General features: G+C 35.7%; 1 non-coding gene across 1 annotated transcript; it reads left to right on the forward strand.

Moving 5' to 3' along the window:
- The first annotated feature begins 7068 nt into the window (after positions 1-7068).
- Gm25006 lies at positions 7069-7175 on the forward strand. Its single transcript, XR_003953143.1, has one exon. It is a non-coding gene; the product is annotated as a U6 spliceosomal RNA (small nuclear RNA).
- The last annotated feature ends 1443 nt before the right edge of the window (positions 7176-8618 follow it).

The following is an 8618-nucleotide window of genomic DNA, read 5'->3' on the forward strand; positions in this document are numbered from 1 at the left end:
GAGGGGAGGGTATGGGGGACTTTTGGGATAGCATTGGAAATGTAAATGAGGAAAATATCTAATAAAAAATTAAACAAACAAACAAACAAACAAACAAAAAACAAAAGGGAGGAACAAAATACCCATGGAAGGAGTTACAAAGTTTGGAGCAAAAACTGAAGGTATTACCATCCAGAAATTGTGCCACCTGGGGATCCCTGCCATAAACAACCACCAAACCCAGATACTATTGCAGATGCTAACAAGAGTTTGCTGACAGGAGCCTGATATAGCTCTCTCATGAGAGGCTCTGCAAGTGAATGACTAACACAGAAGTGAATGCTCACAGTTATCAATTAGAGGGAACACAGGGTTCCCAATGAAGGAGCTAGAGAAACTATCCACGAGCTGAAATGGTTTGCAGCATGATAGGAGGAACATCAGTATGAACTAACCAGTAACCCCAGAGATCTCTGGGAGTAAACCACCAACCAAAGAAAACACAGGGAGGAACTTGTGGCTTTAGCTGCATATGTAGCATATATATATATATATATATATATGGCCTAGTCAGTGATTAATGGGTGGAGAGTCTCTTGGTCTTGTGTAGGTTCTATGCCCCAGTATAGGGGAATGCCTGGGCCAGGAAGTAGAAGTGGGTGGCTTGGGGAGCAAGGGGTTGGGGGGGAGAGGTTAGGGGATTTTTGGAGGGAAAACTAGGAAAGAGGATAACATTTGAAATGTACATGAAGAAAATATCTAATAAAAAAAATAGAAAACCAGATAAATTGAGCAGTACAGAATAGAAAGTGGGAAAGTGTCTTGAATGCATTAATACAGGAAACAACTCCCTAAACAGAACACTAATATCAACAATTAGTAAATGGAATTCTATGAAACTGAAAATTTTTATAAAGCCTAGAACTCCATTAATAGGACAAAATTACAGCCCACAGAGTGGGAAAAGATTTACACTGATCCCACATCTGACAGAGACCTGATATCTAAACATATGAAGAACTGAAGAAATTAGACACCAACAAACTAAATAACCCAACTAAAATATTGGGTGCAATTACAAACAGAGAATTCTCAGTAGAGAAAGCTCACATGGCAGAGAAACACTTAGGAAAAGTTCAATATCCTTGGCCATTAGAGAAATGCAAATGACTTTGAGATTCTATCTCACACCTGTCAGAATGACCAAGATCAAAAACTCAAATTACAGCACATACTGGAGAGGATGTGGAGCAAGTGGAACACTCCTCCATTGCAGGTGGAAGGGTAAACTTGAACAACCACTTTGGAAATCAATATGGCATTTTTATTTTTCAGAAAATTGTGAATCAATCTATTTCAAGATACAGATATACCTGGGCATATACCCAAATGATGCTCCATCTTATAACAAGGATTGTTGCTCAACTATATTCATAGTAGCTTTATTCATAATAGCCAGAAACTGGAAACAACCCAGATGTCAAGTGAAGAATGGGTAATGAAAATATGGCACATTTACACAATGCAATATTATTCAGTTGTTAAAAACAATGACATCATGAAACATACAGGCAAATGGATGGAAATAGGAAAATATCATACTGAGTGAGGTAACCCAGACTCAGAAAGACAAATATGGTATGTATTCACTTATACATGCATATTCATTATAAAGTAAAAGGCAATCATGCTACAGTTTAGAAACAAACAGAGGCTAAGCAACAAGGAAAGCTGGGGAGGGAGCACAAGGATCTCCTGGAAAAGGAAGTGCACGGGTTTTGAACAGGATGGATCAGATGTGGAGAGAAAGGGAGAAGATACTGGAAGAAATTACTGGAATTTTAGGTGTGTGGTAGAAACTTAGTACAATGGAAACGCCATGGAATTCACAAGAATAACCCTTGCTAAGACTCCTAGTAATGGGTGGTACAGAGCCTTAATTGGCCATTTTCTGTAACTATGCAAGGCCCAAAGTGAAGAGACTTGGGCATCAACCCATCTGCAATACCACCAACCTACAGAACCATCATCAAAGAGACCAGAGAAACTTCATCTAACAACTTAGGGGAGCAGATGCAGAGTACTATAACCAAACATTAGGCAGAGCTGGAGGAGTCCTGTGGAGGTAGGGGAGGAAGTATCAGAGGAACCAGAGGGGTCAGGGGCTCAGAGAATCAATTGACCTGGAATCATGGGAACTTGCAGAGACCAGGAAACCTGTTGGAATCTGACCTACATTGTCTGCATATATATTATGGCTGAGTAACTGGTGTTCTTATGGAAATACTAACAGTGGGAGCAAGGCAGTCCCTGACTTTTTTGCCTAATTTTGGGTCTCTTTTCCACTTAATGGGTTGCCTTGTCAAACCATGATGTGCCTGGTCTTATTGTAGCTTGTTATATCCTGTTTGTTAGATGACCCTGGGAGGCCTGCTCTTCTCTGAGGGGAGGGAGTAGATTTGGGGACTAGGGGAGGTTCACAGTAGTGGTGGGAAGACTGTGGGTGGAAGGAAGGGAAAACTAGATGTTATATATGTGGAAAGAATAACAAAATAATAAAAATAAATATTTAAATAATTTTAAAAATTAAGTGTATCTTCAAGTGGAAAAAAAGCATCAACTCGTACAAATTGTACTCTTACTTTTACAACTGGGTTGTGGTATGTACAGGTGTAAACACACAAATAATACATTTTAACTTAATTAATTTTTTAATGTGAAAGAAACACCTAATTAAAAATTTACTGGGAGAAATTAAATTATTCACAGGTGTTCCATAAAAGAAAATGTCCTAGGAATATACATAATAAAAAGTGCACACGAATAATAGAAAAATAGAAAAAATTTAGGTTAAAATCATATGAACAAATAAAAAGGCTCACCATGATTTTGGATAAGAAGCCTAACCTTATAAAGTATGCATCTAAAAAGACATGTGCATTTTTTAAGCTGGACAACTTGCTCAGATTTACTCAGCATTTCTTCTCTTAGTCTAATATAGGAAAGGAAAATTGGTAGCTATTGTGTAATATATTAATAAATTTTATGCACACTTCAATTCTTGCCTTGAGATGTGTTTCTTGAAGAATCCATACAAATTCATCTTGTAAAAATATTTTCAATTACTCTTCCAGAGGAAATAATCAATAGACAAAAAATTCTAGTTGCTTTATTCTATATCTTAGGTAAATTTCACTTGGTATTTCTTTATATATTTTAGGTAAATTACATTTTTCTAGAAAATCCTTTACTTCATCTAAAAACTTAATTTATATATAATTGAACAAAATGACCTCTTGTTTTTTCACATTCTATGTTTATTTTATTGTACTTTCTTCATTTTATTAATGAACAATGATCTGTTTCATTATCATGATCATTTTAACAATTAGTGATACCTGCTACTAGATCTTACAAATGAGGTCAATAAAGCTATAGGATATGCTATATATGTACACATATATACATATTGTATATCTGCACAAATACATGCTATTTCTGTATTTCCATTTAATCACCCTAGCAGAAAATATTCAAGAAAAAATATTGTTAATAATATGAAAAATAAAATACTAAGAATAAATTTGACCATTGAGGTTAAGGACATATACACTGAAAAGTAAAAATACTGATGAAAAGTTGAAAAGGACAAATACTGGGAAAATATTCTATGTTCTTGAATAATCTGTACTAAAAGTTCCAAATGTAATTCAAGGAAAAAAATTTTCCCTAAACTGCAATGTGTGTGTGTGTGCTTTAAAACCATACTTAACTCTAATTTGTAGATATATTCAAAGGAGAGAATTTGTCCAGTGAACCAGGAAGGGACTTTACCAACAAACCCATTGAATTTACTGGCTTTTTACAGCAAAGATTTGACTTATTAGAGATAATTTACCTCATGTTACAAAAAATAATGGATCAAAGAAATTTTCATTCTTTGGTATTTAGAAAATTTGTAACTACTCAAGTCACAAAACTTGGTGCCAACTGACTTTATATGAAGACTGCTGGAAAAGCACAGTCTATATATTTATATTTATATCTATATTCTCAGTAAGTTGTTTTTTTCTCACATAATTTATACAGAATGGTCCAGTACAAGAAATCAGACATAGTTATAAATCTGTTTAAATGTTTTCATAGAGATATAAAAGGCAAATCAGTGTTTTTTAATTAAAATATGAAATAACCACATATTTAAAAGATTGATAGCAGCAACATCAAAATAAATCTGTTCTCTTTAAATTTTATAAATAGATTATAGCATTCCCTCATCTCAGATACTCAAAAATTACTTCTGCTTCTATACTCATGGAAATAGGCCGTAAATTTATACATCAATAGAACAATCTGTAAAATACCTGTTTTTAGCTTCATAGAGCTGTGTGTCTAGTTGCATATGTAGCAGAGGATAGCCTAGTTGGCAATCAGTGGGAGGAGAGGCCCTTGGTCTTTCGAAGATCATATGTCCCAGTACAGGGGAATGTCAGGACCAGGAAGGAAGGGGGAGTGTGTGGGTTGGGAAGCAGGGCAGTGGGGGGTATAAGGGACTTTTGGGATAGCATTTGAAATGTAAATGAAGAAAAGATCTAAGGAAAAAAGAAGCTAACTTTGAAATTAAATGTAAAATAAAATTAAAACCTCAAATAATTTATATTATTAATATATACAATAGTGTCTTTTTTAGGCTGTAGTATATTCACAACTATCTTTAAAAGTTCTTTTAAATAATACATTAATAGTATATTGTGTTATGTCTTTAAGCAGTTTAAACTAAATTATTTTTTCTTTAGCCACTTTAAAATAAACAAGAACAAACCCTACAAAACCTAATAATTTTTGATTGCCCAATCACATAAAATCTGCTGGTTATAGTAGCATAATGAGTAGAGTAGGTGTAGTGCAAGTGGATATGACCAACGTAATACCCAATACATGGTTTTCAAGGACACCTAACATTTCACAGCTATCTGGTGACTCTTCATTTTGTTGATTCCACTGGAGAGAAAACTAAGTCATTTTAAGATCTTGTGAGTGATATTGGCTAAGTGGTATATCAAATGAAAGAAAAAAGAGAAAAGACCAGAGCTAACAGGAAAAGAGGTATGAAGATGTGGGGATGGTATAAAAATATAGATTTTTCCAAGAATTTATTTCATTACAGTGAGAGGAATTGCTTGATGTGACAAGTTCTAGAGATCAAAGGAATTTTCTTTTTGAGTTCCAACTTAAAGCATGCTAATTTTAGTTTTAAGAGTACATACATAAGAAAAAGATTACAGGCACCTATGAAATTATTTAGACATCTGTTTTTACTTATATTTGTATTCATAGGCCTGTGTGAGCATATGTGCATGAAGAGCATGCACTAGTCCTGGGAGGGTAGAAGAGGCCTTTGGAATCCCTGGACCTGTAGTTTTTAGACAGTTGTTATGAGCCACTGTATGGGTGCTGGAAATCAAACCTGGGTTCTCTGTAAGACTAGCAAAATATTTTTTTTTTGTATTTTACTCAATTACATTTCAAATGCTACCCCCAAAGCCCCCTATACCCTTCCCCACCCTGCTCCCCAACCTACTTACTCCCATTTCCTGGCCCTGGCATTCCACTGTATTGGGGCATATGATCTTCACAAGACCAAGGGCCTCTCCTCCCAGTGATGGCTGACTAGGCCACCCTCTGCTACATATACAAGTAGAGACACAGCTCTGGGACGTACTAGTTAGTTGATATTGTTGTTCTTTCTGTAGGGTTGCAGACCACTTTAGCTCCTTGGATATTTTCTCTAGCTCCTTCATTAGGGGCCCTGTGTTCCATCCAATGGATGACTGTGAGCATCCACTTCTGTATTTGCCAGGCATTGGCATCGACTCACAAGAGATAGCTACATAGCAAAACACTTTTTTAAACAGGCATCTTCCCAGACCCTACAGACATTTCTAAATTTTTCTATTCTTATTCAAGAGACAACATATTTTTATTTGAATCATTTCAATTGGATATGTGAGATATATTTTATGGGGGGAAGCTCTTGAGCTTTACATTTCCCTTTGGCATTATACAGTTACATATTTCTGTTGAAAAGCTTTAAGTTGACCATGAAATTGTAGGGAAAAGGTAGATATTTCAAAATTCTGTAACATCTTATTTTTATTTATGAAATAATGCTATGGCAAATGGTTTATCTGGTTAAATTCATTCTTATCATTCCTATTAGGAAAAAGTTGAACAAGAAACATTAATTTGAAGCTGAGTTCAGGAGAAAGAAATACTATATGCCTTTGCAATCTAGTTATGATAAAAGTCTGTTAAAAGAAAGATAAGGATTCATTAGATAGTACATGTAATATGTAAAAGAATACTTAAATATTTGAGAAACATACCAGCATTCAAATATACTTGGATTATGTATTTGGAACAGTTTGTTTCCCCACAGAAATTAGGATGTCAATGAAAACAGTTTGTAGAGATTTAAAATACTACCTATGATTTAAAAACAAAATCAAATAAACATCCCCCCCCCAAACAAAACAAAGCAAAACAAAACAAGAAAACCCTTAACTATGTGACCAGATAAGTTAGGCTTGGGGCACAGTAGTAACCAAGGAAAGCTTTGCTATTAGAGTCTCTTATCCTTTTACTAAATGGTATCCGGTTACTAGAATTATCCTCCAGCTATTGTCTCATAGAGTGGAAAGAGGTCAATGAACCCAACCTTTAGCCAAAGCAATGCAAATATATTCTCTCTGTCTCTGTCTATCACTGTCTCTCTGTCTCTCCCTCTCTCTCCTTTAGCTAAATCAACACTAACCCCCTCCTTCCCTGGATTCTTCTCTCCCTTCCTCCCTCTTCCCACGCTACCCATCCTTCTCTCCCTTCCCACCATAAAATGAATGTGTGTTTGTGTGTGTGTGTGTGAGATAGAGATAGAGAGAGAGAGAGAGAGAGAGAGAGAGAGAGAGAGAGACAGAGACAGAGACAGAGACAGACACAGAGAGATATGGAAAACAAAAATGATATTTTGAGAATGGAAAATTGTCTATTTCTTGAGTTCAAAAACTCACTAAGGGTGATAATGTGCTTTTTGTGCTTGCTTTGGCAGCACATATACTAAAATTCGAATGATACAGAGAAGACTAGCATGGCCACTGAACAAGGATGACATGAAAATTTGTGAAGGGGTATCAATGACTACATTGCCTGCCTTTGTATTCCTTTCCCCTAACTGGGCTGCCTTGTCTAGCCTCAATAGATGATCTTAGTCTTACAGAAACTTGTTATGCCAGGGCTGGCTGATATCTATGGGTAGCCTCCCATTTTCTGAGAAAGGGAGGAGAAGTTGAATGGGGCAGGGAGGAGAGGTGAGATGGAGAGACTGAGAGGAGCAGAGGGAGGAGAAGCTGTGTTCAGAATATCAAGAAAATAAATAACTCACTCAAAAAAAGAAAGGAAGGAAGGAAGGAAGGAAGGAAGAAAAGGAAAGAAAGAAAGAAAGAAAGAAAGAAAGAAAGAAAGAAAGAAAGGAAGGAAGGAAGGAAGAAAGAAAGAAAGAAAGAAAGAAAGAAAGAAAGAAAGAAAGAAAGAAAGAAAGGAAGGAAGAAAGAAAGAAAGGAAGGAAGGAAGGAAGGAAGAAAGAAAGCCAACCAGGCTCGCAGTGGTTACGCATGCCTTTGATTGCAACACTCAGGAAGCAGAGGCCTGTGGATCTCAGAGTTCAAGGCCAGCCTGGTCTACAAAGTGAGTTCCAGGACAGCCAGAGTACATAGAGAAACCCTGTCTCAAAACAAAATGAAACAAAACAAAACAAAACAAAACAAACCCAAAAACTGAAAATAAAATAAAATGTAGGCAAATGGATGGAAATTGAAAATAACATCCTGAGTGAGATAACTCAGACCCAAAATGACATGCATAGTATGTATTACTTGATAGTGGATATTAGCCAAAAAGTGTAGCATACCCATGTTAAATCCTACAGAAGTTAAATAAGAACAGTCCAAGTGAGGATGCTTCAGTTCCATTTAAAAGGACCACAATCACCCCAACTTTTGCTGTTACTGATAAGGAAAGGGTCTTATCAGTTATCTTAACTGTCCATTTGGCAATTTAATTCACAAGCTGATGTATTTCATAACAAGTTGTAAAAATATATATTTTTATTTTGTGCTGCACAATATCAACAAGTAAAAGTTCAAATTGGGATTAATTTCTTCCAGTTGCAAATTATTTCTTTTAATAATCTCAGGTTTAAAAACCTTCTGACATTAAAGGAAAAAAGGTAAATTCTAGAAGAGACTACTTAGAGAATATGGTTAAAAGGTTCTATTATTTCTCAAGTGTGTACAATAGAGTGTGCATTTTCTTTTTATTTTTACAATTATTTGTTTATTTGGGAGCACAGAATTTGTACCATAACACACGTGTGAAGGTTAGTAAACAACAGTCAGGAGTCAATTTTTGTGACCACCAAGGATGGAATGCACTCACCTTTAGCCTCTGAACAATTTCCCCAACCCCATTAGAGGAATTTCACGACGCTTAAGACTAGTTTATGATTAACAGTAAGATGGATGCCTAAGATGTTAGCAATGGTATAACAACGTAGTACAAGCAAGTTTCTAGGGGAAATCTTGGTG

This window comes from Mus musculus, chromosome X, assembly GCF_000001635.26.
Source record: "Mus musculus strain C57BL/6J chromosome X, GRCm38.p6 C57BL/6J".
NCBI classification, from domain to species: domain Eukaryota; kingdom Metazoa; phylum Chordata; class Mammalia; order Rodentia; family Muridae; genus Mus; species Mus musculus.